This window comes from Panthera pardus, unplaced genomic scaffold (genome assembly GCF_024362965.1).
Source record: "Panthera pardus isolate Hobbes unplaced genomic scaffold, ASM2436296v1 HiC_scaffold_27, whole genome shotgun sequence".
In the NCBI taxonomy this organism is placed as follows: domain Eukaryota; kingdom Metazoa; phylum Chordata; class Mammalia; order Carnivora; family Felidae; genus Panthera; species Panthera pardus.
In genome coordinates, this window is record NW_026526843.1 from 57,207,081 (window position 1) to 57,219,560 (window position 12,480).

Sequence of the window (12,480 nt, forward strand, 5' to 3'; positions counted from 1 at the left end):
AGGAAACCATCAAAACCTTCGAGGAGAAAGCAGGAAAAGACCTCTCTGACCTCAGCCGTAGCAATCTCTTACTCGGCACATCCCCAAAGGCAAGGGAATTAAAAGCAAAAGTGAATTACTGGGACCTTATGAAGATAAAAAGCTTCTGCACAGCAAAGGAAACAACCAACAAAACTAAAAGGCAACCAACGGAATGGGAAAAGATATTTGCAAATGACACATCGGACAAAGGGCTAGTATCCAAAATCTATAAAGAGCTCATCAAACTCCACATCCGAAAAACAAATAACCCAGTGAAGAAATGGGCAGAAAACATGAATAGACACTTCTCTAAAGAAGACATCCGGATGGCCAACAGGCACATGAAAAGATGTTCAACGTCGCTCCTTATCAGGGAAATACAAATCAAAACCACACTCAGATACCACCTCACGCCAGTCAGAGTGGCCAAAATGAAGAAATCAGGAGACTATAGATGCTGGAGAGGATGTGGAGAAACAGGAACCCTCTTGCACTGTTGGTGGGAATGCAAATTGGTGCAGCCGCTCTGGAAAGCAGTGTGGAGGTTCCTCAGAAAATTAAAAATAGACCTACCCTATGACCCAGCAATAGCACTGCTAGGAATTTATCCAAGGGATACAGGAGTCCTGATGCATAGGGGCACCTGTACCCCAATGTTTATAGCGGCACTCTCAACAATAGCCAAATTATGGAAAGAGCCTAAATGTCCATCAACTGATGAATGGATAAAGAAATTGTGGTTTATATACACAATGGAATACTACGTGGCAATGAGAAAAAATGAAATATGGCCTTTTGTAGCAACATGGATGGAACTGGAGAGTGTGATGCTAAGTGAAATAAGCCATACAGAGAAAGACAGATACCATATGGTTTCACTCTTATGTGGATCCTGAGAAACATAACAGAAACCCATGGGGGAGGGGAAGGAAAAAAAAAAAAAAAAAGAGGTTAGAGTGGGAGAGAGCCAAAGCATTAGAGACTGTTAAAAACTGAGAACAAACTGAGGGTTGATGGGGGGTGGGAGGGAGGGCAGGGTGGGTGATGGGTATTGAGGAGGGCACCTTTTGGGATGAGCACTGGGTGCTGTATGGAAACCAATTTGACAGTAAATTTCATATATTAAAAAATAAAAAAAATAAAAAAATAAAAAAATAAAAAAAAAAATAAAAAATAAAAAATAAAAAAAAACAAAACAAAAAAAAACAGACACTCAGATCAATGGAACAGAATAGAGAACCCAGAAATGGACCCACAAACGTATGGCCAACTAATCTTTGACAAAGCAGGAAAGAATATCCAATGGAAAAAAGACAGTCTCTGTAACAAATGGTGCTGGGAGAACTGGACAGCAACATGCAGAAGAATGAACCTGGACCACTTTCTTACACCATACACAAAAATAAACTCAAAATGGATGAAAGACCTCAATGTAAGACAGGAAGCCATAAAAATCCTCTAGGAGAAAGCAGGCAAAAACCTCTTTGATCTTGCCTACAGCAAATTCTTATTCAACATGTCTCCAGATGCAAGGGAAACAAAATAAAAAATGAACTACTGGGACCTCATCAAAATAAAACTTCTGCACAACAAAGGAAACAATCAGCAAAACTAAAAGGCAACAGACAGAATGGGAGAAGATATTTGCACATGACATATCAGATAAATGGTTAGTATCCAAAATCTATAAAGAACTGATCAAACTCAACCCCCAAAAACCAAATAATCCAGTGAAGAAATGGGCAAAAGACATGAATAGACACTCCTCCAAAGAAGACATCCAGATGTCCAACCGACGCATGAAAAAATGCTCAACATCACTCATCATCAGGGAAATACAAATCAAAACCACTATGAGAGACCACCTTACACCTGTCAGAATGGCTAACATTAATAACTCAGGCAACAACAGATGTTGGCAAGGATGTGGAGAAAGAGGATCTCTTTTGCATTGTTGGTGGGAATGCAAGCTGGTGCAGCCACTCTGGAAAACAGTATGGAGGTTCCTCAAAAAACTAAAAATAGAACAATCCTATGACCCAGCAATTGCACTAATAGGCATTTATCCAATGGTTACAGTTGTGCTGTTTTTAAGGGGCACATGCTCCCCAATGTTTATAGCAGCACTATCAACAATAGCCAAAGTATGGAAACAGCGCAAATGTCCATCGATGGATGAATGGATCAAAAAGATGTGGTATATATAGACATGAAGTATTACTTCAATTAAAAAGAATGAAGTCTTGCCATTTGCAACTATGTGGATGGAACTGGAGGTATTAAGCTAAGTGAAATTAGTCAGAGAAAGACAGAAATCATATGATTTCACTCATATGAGGACTTTAAGAGACAAAGCAGATGAACATAAGGGAAGGGAAACAAAAATCATATAAAAAGAGGCAGGGGGACAAAACAGAAGAGAGTCATAAATATGGAGAACAAACTGAGCATTATGGGAGGGGTTTTGGGGAAGGGATGGGCTAAATGGGTAAGGGGTATTAAGGAATCTACTTCCGAAATCATTGTTGCACTATATGCTAACTAATTTGGATGTAAATTAAAAAAAAAAAAAGAAAATGAAAAAAAGAAAACAGAAGAAAAAATAAATAAATATAATATTAAAATAAGATTAGTAGCACAAGGCACTGCTCACAACATGTCTCTAAACTTAGGAGTTTGAAAATTCACCAATCTTTTCTGGGATCGAGCATGGAGAGCACTGTGGTGTTCCTGGAGAGAAGGCAGGCAAAAAGCCTGGAGGCAGACAACATGGAAACAAGGATTTGAAAGACACATGGCACACACAGGAGGGCCATTATTCATTCTTCTCAGAGCCCTTCTGTGATAGGCAACATTCAGGGGAAGCCTCCCCAGGAATAAAGGAACTAGCTGGTGCCTTTCCCTTCCCTGCCCCTCAGCATGAGCACAGAGCTAACTATGGGAAAAGGCTCAGCACCAACACCTGCTAGATACTTGCTTACACCAAGCCCACCCCCTGTACTCTGTTGGAAATGCCCATCTCAGTTAAGTTAGCCTCAGTTACAGTGCAATGGACCCCTCCACCCGAAGATTAGGAGAAACCCCCACACATACCATGTCTCCCAACCAGAGTTCTTCAGGGCTTCAATTCTAGCGAAAGTAGTATCAGGTCTCATTTCACACGCAGACCAGAACATTGGTCTTGTTAAAACTTACCACATTTAGTCCAAGGACCAACACCGCCCACAGCAGGCAAGTAAATCTTCTGCAGAAAACTGGCCTGAAGTAGAGAGCAGACAAAATACAGTAGCAAGAGCACACACAACACTCACCAGAGACACTACTTGAAGCACCAGGCCCTGGACACTATATGACCTCTTCATCATAAAGCCATTATTTTAGAAGCAGGAAACATAACTGGATTTTATAACACAGAGAAAAAGGAAGTGGCAGATAAAATTCAAAGACAGAGGAATTTATCCCAAATGAAGGAACACCATAACACTATAACCCAGAGATCTAAGTGAAACAGATATAAGTAACATGTCTGAAGGAGAATCTAAAGCAACAATCATAGAGATACTGTGCTTTAGAAAAGAATAAAGTACATCAGGAAACTTTTTACCACAGATATAAAAGAGTTAAAAAAGAATCAATCATAGATGAAGAATGAAATAAATGAGATCAGAAACAGGCTTGATGCAATGAATACCAGAATGGAAGAAGCAGAGGAATAAATTAGTGACCTAGAAGACAAAATAATGGAAAATACGGAAGCTGAAAAAAGTACACAAAGAACAACTATGCAACACAATAATAGACTTAGGGAACTCAATCAAGTGTAATAACATTTGTATTATGGGAGTTCCAGAAGAAGCACAGATAGAAAAGAGGGCAGAAAATTTATTTGAAGAAATCATAGTTGAAAATGTCCCTAATCTTGATAAGGAAACAGTCATCCAGATCCAGGAGGCACAGAGAACTCCATTAAAATCAACAAAAGGAGTCCAACACCAAGACATATTGAAATTAAATTTGCAAAAGATAGTGGTAAAAATTATAAAACATCAAGATAAAAAAAAAAGTCCTTATCATACAAGGTAATACCCATTAATCTAGCTGGAGATTTCTCAACAGAGACATGGCAAATCAGAAGGGAATGGCATGTTATATTTAAAATACTAAATGGGAGCAGTGTTTCAGTGGCTCAATCAATTGAGTGTCCAACTTCAGCTCAGGTTATGATCTTGTGTTCTGTGGATACAAGCCCCGCATCAGGCTCTATGCTGACAGCTCAGTGTCTGGAGCCTTCTTCAGATTCTGTGTCTACCTCACTCTCTGTCCATCCCCCGCTCATGCTTTCTCTCTCTCTCTCTCTCTCTCTCCCAAAAATGAATAAACATTAAAAAAATCACAAGCTAAATGGGAAAAATCTAAAGCCAAGAATATTCATACAGCAAGGCTATCATTAAGAATAGAAAGAGAGGGGTGCCTGGGTGGCGCAGTCGGTTAAGCGTCCGACTTCAGCCAGGTCACGATCTCGTGGTCTGTGAGTTCGAGCCCCGCGTCAGGCTCTGGGCTGATGGCTCGGAGCCTGGAGCCTGTTTCCGATTCTGTGTCTCCCTCTCTCTCTGCCCCTCCCCCGTTCATGCTCTGTCTCTCTCTGTCCCAAAAAATAAATAAAAAACGTTGAAAAAAAAAGAATAGAAAGAGAGATAAAGAATTTCTCAAAAAAACTGCTAAAGGAATTTGTGATCACTAAACCAGCCACAAATATATAGAGGTTAAACAACATGCTACTAAATAAGGAATGGGTCAACCAGGAAATCAAAGAAAAAGTTAAAAAAAATACATGGAAACAAATTAAAATGAGAACATGATAGTCCAAAACTTTAGGGATGCAGCAAAAGTGGTCCTAAGAGGGAAATATAGTAATACCAACCTACCAAAAGAAGAATAAATTGATCAAATAGACAAACTAACCTTAAACCTAAAGGTGTTAGAAAAACAAACAAAGCCTAATGCCAACAGAATCAAGGAAATAATAAAGATTAGAGGAGAAATAAATTATATAGAAATTAAAACAACAAAAATAACAACAATAGCAACAACAATAGAAAATACCAATGAAACAAGAAACTGGTTCTTTGAAAAAATTAATAAAATTGTTATACCTCTAGCCAGACTTAAAAAAAGAGAGATTTTGGCACCTGGGTGGTTCAGGTGGTTGAGCATTCCACTTTGGCTAAGGTCATGTTCTCACGGCTTGTGAGCTCAAGCCCCGTGTCTGGCTCTGTTGTGACACCTGAGCCTGGATCCTGTTTCAGATTATGTGTCTCCCCTTTTCTCTGCCCCTCCTCTGCTCATACTCTCTGTCTCTCTGTCTCTCAAAATAAATAAACATTAAAAAAAGAAATACTGAAATAAATAAAATCACAAAGGAGGGAGGAGAAATGACAACACTACAGAAATAAAACAATTGTAAGAGAATATTATGAAAAACTATATGTCAACAAATTAGACAACCTGAAAGAAGTTGATAAATTCCAAGAAACATATAAGCTAACAAAATTGAAACAGTAAGAAGTAGAAAACTTGCACACACACACACACACACACACACACACACAATAGAATCTTATTCAGTCATAAAAAAGATGTCTTGCCACTGCAATGATGTGGGTGGAGTTAGCGAGTATTATGTTAATCAAAATAAATCAGAAAAAGAGAAATACTGTATGTTTTCACTGATATGTGGAATTGAAGAAATAAAACAAATGAGCAAAGAAAAATAGAGTCAATCCAAGAAACACATTCTTTTTTTAATGTTACACTTTTATTTTTGAAAGAAAGACAGAGCATGAGCCGGGGAAGGGCAGAGAGAGAAGGAGACACAGAATCTGAAGTAGACTCCAGGCTCTATGCTATCAGAACAGAGGCTGACATGGGGCTCGAACTCACAAGCTGCAAGATCATGACCTGTGCTAAAGCTGGAAGCTTACTCAACTGAGCCACCCAGGTGCCCTGAAACATAGTCTTAATTATAGACAAGCTGATGGTTACCAGAGCAGAGGTGGGGAAGAGGATGGGTTAAATTGGTGATAGGGATTAAGGAGGGCACTTCTTGTGATGAACATCAGGTGTTGAATGTAAGTGTTGAATCAGCACATTTTTTATCTGAAACTAATATTACACTGTATGCTAAATAACAGGAACTTAAATAAAAACTTAACAAAAAGAAAAGGAAAAGTAAGCCATCTAATTTGGAATAGTTTAAAAAATAAAATGATTACAAATATCTTTAGCCAAGGAATTTAAATATTTTTACACTGAAAATTTTCAGATATTGAGGAAAGGAAATGAAGACACAAATAAATGGAGAGGTATCCCAAGTTCATGGATCAGTAGAATAATATTGATAAAATGCCAATACTACCAAATCCATATATAGATTAAATGCAATCCTGGTCAAAATTCTAAGAGAATTTTTCCACAGAAAGGGAACAATCCTAAAATTCATGTGGAAACACAAATGACTATAAGTAGGCAAAACAGTTCTGAGAAAGGAATAATACTGGAGATATTACACTTTCTGATTGCAAACTATAGTAAAAAGTATAGTAATTAAAACAGTATAGTATTGGAATACAAACAGAAACATAGACCAATGGAATGTAACCAAGAACAGAGAAGTAAACCCATGTATATATGATAAACTAACCTTCATGAGGGCACCAAGAACACACAATAGGTAAGGGATCATCTCTTCACTAAATGATTCTGGGGAAAGTGGATATCTACATGCAAAAGAATAAAAGTGGAACCCTATCACACACAAGTCATAAAAATTATCTTGCAATGGTTTAAAAACTTGAACATAAGAACTGAAAGTTTTCAACTCCTAAAGAAAAACATAGGGAGAAAGATCTTTGATATGCCCTTGACATTGATTTTCTTGGATATGCCACCAAATGTTCAGGCAACAAAAACAAAAGTAAGTATGTGGAATCTATATAAAACTTAGCTTCTGCACAGCAAATGAACAATCAATATTGAAAAGCAATTATCTGATATGGGGTTAACATACAAAACATTTAGGTAACAGTAAACTGATTAAAAAATGGAAAAAGGATGTGAATAGGCATTTTTCAAAGAAGACATGTTCTTTCCACAGAAACAGATGTTGTCAAAGGGTACAAAATTCCATTTATAAGATGAATATGTTGTGAGGATCTAATGCATAATATGGTGACTATAGTTAACACTGCTGCGTTATATACTTGAAATCTGGTAAGAGAGTAGACCTCAAACGTTCTCACCACAAAAAAAAAATGGTAATTACATGACGTGATGGAGGTGTTAAATAACCGTACCATAGTCATAATTTTGCCATGCACGTGAGCATCAAATAATAACATTGTACGTCTCAAACATACACAGTTATATTTCAATTGTTTCAATAAATCTATAGAAAAAATAAAAATAACGAGGCTACAGAAAATAAGTTAAATATAGGAGCCATATTCTTACGTAGTGAAGGAAATCCAATGCTCAGTGTTATGAGTTGAATTGTGTCCCACATAAAGACACACTCATGTCCAATCACTGGGTACCTGTTAACTTGGCCTTATTTGGAAACAGGGTCTCTGTAGATGTAATCAAGTTTAGATGAGGTCATACTGGATTAGGGTGGACCCTAATTACAATGACCGGTGTTCTTATGAGAAGAAGGAGATTTGGACACAGACACACACAGGGAGAGTGTGCCATGTGAGCTATGATGGAAGCAATGACTGGGGTGATGGATCTACAATCCAAGGAATGTCAATTATTGCTAGAAACTGCCAGAAGCTAGAAGAGAGTCATCGGACAGATTCTTCCTCAGAGCCTTGGCAAGGAGACCATATTGCTGACATTTTTATTTTGGACTTTTAGCTCACAGAAATTTGAGAAAATAAACTTCTAATGTTTTAAGCCAGCTGATCTGTGGTAATTTGCTTAAGCAGCCCTAGGAAACTAATATACCTTAAGTTATATTTAGATATGAGCAAGAAGAGAGTATCTACTATAATAGGAGAAAAGTCAGGGAAAAAAAAGGTTGTAAAATACATATAGATTAGTATATTTAGTTGTGACTATGGTGAAAATTTATCCTATTTATCTCTATTATGTGAGAGTGGAGTGGAAAAATCTATTATAAATTTAACAGAAAAAATGTAAGAAATAGTCATCTTAAAGGAGAGACTTGAACAGATGAGAGAAGTTTAATACCATTGCCAGGTAACATTAATGGCCCACTTGCAGTATGATATTATAAATTAAGTTGAAGCCAGTTATCATGGTTACATGATTTTCCTCAACTACATTCAGCTTGCAAAAAGGTACCACTGAGAAGTGATGGGGGAGTTGGATATATCTATAACTAGGGTTTTGTCTAAGAGACATCAAAATGAAAATGGATAAAGGGAATTGAATATTTATGCATGAAATTATTTGTTTTGGTTCACTATGAGCCTATAGGAACCTAAGATAGGTAAGAATCTATAATGAGTAAGAACATAAGTAAAGCCATTGGGAAAGGATTAATGAGCAGTAGTTCAAAGTTGGTAAAATCAATAGTAGGTCTTATAGGGGTAGGTGAATTGTTGGAGTGTGGGTATTAGAGGTGCCTGAAGTAGTGTTTGGAGAATAATTGAAATTGAGATTTTGGAGGGATATGAATAGAAATGAGCAACTGAAATAAGATGGAAGGCAAGATACTTTGAGAAAATGAAGTAAAAAAAATGAGATATTAGGATATGGGAATGATTATCTATGTATCAAAATCACCAGGGATTAAATAAAGAGGGAATGGCAGTGGACCAGACAGAGAACCATGGCAAAATAAAGGGAATGACCTGGGAGTTAGTCGATGAATACAACAAGGAAACATAGCAGGTGATATAAATCTGATGATATGAGATTCAAAGCTGGCTATTTTTAGGGAGTAGAGAAGTAGAATGAGTTGGAAATGCCATTGAGGAACCAAATGTACATCTATAGCATCTCTGGTTCCAGTGGCAGGAGGGGACATGGGAAGGAAAATATCCACTCAAGAGGGCCCCAAGAAAAACAATGTATTTGAGAAACAGCCGAGTTTCGGAGAGCAATAAAGTGGAGATATCATTCAGATATGAGGCAGAGGAGGGTATAGAGGATTTTGCTGATGACAGTGTGTTTCAGAGATAATGCCCAATGGTGACATAATCCTGAAGCCTTTGTGATGTAAGAGGAAAGATCATATGTAGGCAGGATAAAACTAGAGATACCTCTCCAAAATCACTAGGAGCTCAATTTTAATTTCTAGATCAAACCATTCTTTTCCTTTCTTTCACACTGTATTGAAATTTCTGATTTTAAAAGTAATACAAACTCATTGAAAAACATCCAAGCATCATAAAAATGTGTCATTTAAAAAGGGAAAATCTCTTTAAGTTTTTTAGAGTTTGAATTTCTGAGTCAAAGATTTTCTAAATGTTCTTTTTATAAATGAGGTTGTGCACTTTTTCATATGTTTACTGGTCATTCACATTTCTTTTTTTATAAAATATCTGTTCATAGCCTTCAACTATTTTTATGCCACCTTAATTGTACCTTTCTTATTGAGCTTTATGAGCTTTTTATATGATTGTATCTTAAGAAATTCCCATTTTTGTAGGTAAAAATGGTTGAATATTAACAATCTCATATGATTCAACATAATACACATCGCTATTAGCTGGTAGTTCCAAGTCAATATGGTCTATATTATCCTAATTTTTGTATTATTTCAGCAATATTCTTGTGGAGATGTAAACTTTTAAAATAAAGACCAACATTGAAAGATGTGGCCAACTAAAACCTGCAGAAATACTGTTAAATCCATGTTAATATTTCATCATCCACTTAATGACTCTTTTTAAAAGTCAACTCACTAAACTTTATTTTCTTGGAAATAATACTGTCTTCCTTTTTAGCAGAGCAAAAGGATGATCTAACTTTCTTTTTACAGAAAATTAAGTATACCAAAGTTGTATAATAAAGTCTTACTACATTATATCATGCTTTACATTTTAAGTGCCTTCACACACATTAATTACTTCCTGTCTCAAAATAAGATGTGATTGTGAGTACACACATGCACACACACACAAAATGGTTAAGGCCATGCAACTGTTTTGTGACAAAGCCTGAAGTAGCTAAATCTCAAAGCAAAAAACCCAAGATATTGTTGAAAATTTCATACCTCTCTTTAAAGTATTAATCTATAAATAAAATTACAATGAAATAAATATTATTCACATTTAAAAATATAAATATGTTGCTAAGTTGAGCATATTAGTCATTAAAAATACTAAAAAGTATTAGACAAAGTACTTACAATCTTGTAAGAGACATTTCCCCTGCCTATATGTTGCCAGGACTTTAGGATTGTAATTTCAAACTGGTAGTGTTGAGTGATGACATCATAAAGACACTGTGAATAACAGGAAGTTGAAGGGAAAAGACAGAATTAATTATATTTTATGGTGCATAGATGCCTCTGAAATCTATTGTAAAATTGTACCTGTGTTTACACATAATGTTTTACAGCTTGAACAGGAAGAATCAGGTTTTCATTGATTAATTCTATTTTGTTGTTTGCTAAACATCTAATTGTTATTAGACTATTTTAACACCAGTTTTGAACATACATGTGTACACACAGACCTATATACACGTCTATATGTGCATATGAAGGAGCTATATGGATTAAAAGGAATATAAAAGAATATAAACATTCCTCTAAAGAGCTACTTTAATCCTGTACATTTCCTTCACATTCGGACTTTCCCCCATAAAACTATCTATTATCTATCTATCTATCTATCTATCTATCTATCTATTATCTATCTATATTCACAGTGATATTTCTTCAAAATAACTTGAATATAGTTTCATCTTATGTGTGTAAGTTACACAAAGGTGAAATGTCTATTAAAATAGTACCAAGAACTCTGAAACACTTTTTTTCTCCCCAAATCTAAAAACAATTGTTGTTATGTACAAAGTTATATTAGAACCAGTTATCAAATGCTACTTGGCAGGAAATTTGCAAAATATGAACTTTACATTATATAAAGGAAAGTCATGTGGTAGGTAAGGATGCATACAGAAAAAAGATGTCTTTCATGTGATCTAGAAAACAAAAAGTGAGTATCTTTTTGGTCCCAGGAAGAGAAGCAGTTGATTAGTTATTTTCATTTTTGGCTACATTTTTGTCATTGAATTTTTATTTATTTTTGAAAGTGTATATTTCTTATGTAATACTAAGCTCATCTCATTTTTTTAGTTTGTTTATTAATTTTGAGAAAAACAGAAAGCACAAGTGAGTGGGGAAGGGGCAGAAAGAGACAGAGAGAGAGGGAGAGACAGAATACCAAGCAGGCTCTGTACTGTCAGCACAGACAATTTCACAACCACGAGATCATGACCTGCACCAAAATCAAGAGTTCAATGCTTAACCGACTGAACCACCCAGGCGCTCTTGACCTTATTTCATTTTTAGAAAATAAAAGCAAAATGTGATCCAAGCACCAAGTTAGTTTTCACTTGAGTAGTGTTACACAGTCTCAGAGCCCTTCCATTGGCCAAACTGAGCTTAAAAGACTATCAAAAAGTATTACCTTCTGAAGTAAAGTAATATAAAGCCATTCAATTTGTAAGTCAAAAATAGACCACAATCTGTAAAGTAATAAAAGGAACACTATGTGTAAAGAGCCTTGAAAAATGTTCCTACTCTCAGGCAGAGTAATTCTACTCCTAGGAATGCATCCTAAGTAACTATTTCAGCACAAAGATGTTAATTATAATTTTACATAAAATATTAAAATTTAGATACACTCTAAATGTCCAAGATTAGGGAATGGTTTTAGTAAATCCCTAGATTATAATTCCATGAGGGCAGGAATCATGTCTGTTTGGTTGTCAACGCCTAACGTTTGTGTGAAAAAAAAAAAAAGATATGTAGAACTGTACACAGAGTTTGATAGCTACCATGTAAAGTGGAAGTATTTATTGTAAAAAGAAATAAAGTTAAATATATCATAATGGTATAAGTGGAGTTATGGATAATTTTGTTTTCTGCATATGATGTTTTGTAGTTAAAATTCCTACAAAATATGTATATATTGATAAGCAAAAAATATAATACTAAAATATATGTAAAGCTTTGCAAGTGCAGATAGAAATAATATTTGGAACATTTATATTCTTGGATTATTTGGCCTGATAATAAAATTAGTATTACTTTTGAAAGGCTGTTGTGTAGATAAAACAATTAACAAAATAATTATTTTATTAATTTTTTTAATGTATATTTATTTTTGAGAGAGTCAGAGTGTGAGTGGGGGGGATATAGACAGGGGAGACACAGAATCTGAAACAGACTCCAGGCTCTGAGCTGTCAGCACAGAGTCCAAT

The 12,480-nt window shown here is 35.6% G+C and overlaps 1 protein-coding gene across 1 annotated transcript in view; it reads right to left on the reverse strand.

Annotated features, from left to right (window-relative positions):
• Nucleotides 1-10,430, reverse strand: part of CYLC1 (cylicin 1) — an 83,138-nt gene extending 72,708 nt beyond the window's left edge. Inside the window, exon 1 of the mRNA XM_019429497.2 lies at nt 10,400-10,430. The gene's annotated coding sequence lies outside the window, so the exon portion shown is untranslated. The remainder of the gene's footprint in view (nt 1-10,399) is intronic.
• Between the last annotated feature and the right edge of the window lie 2,050 nt (nt 10,431-12,480).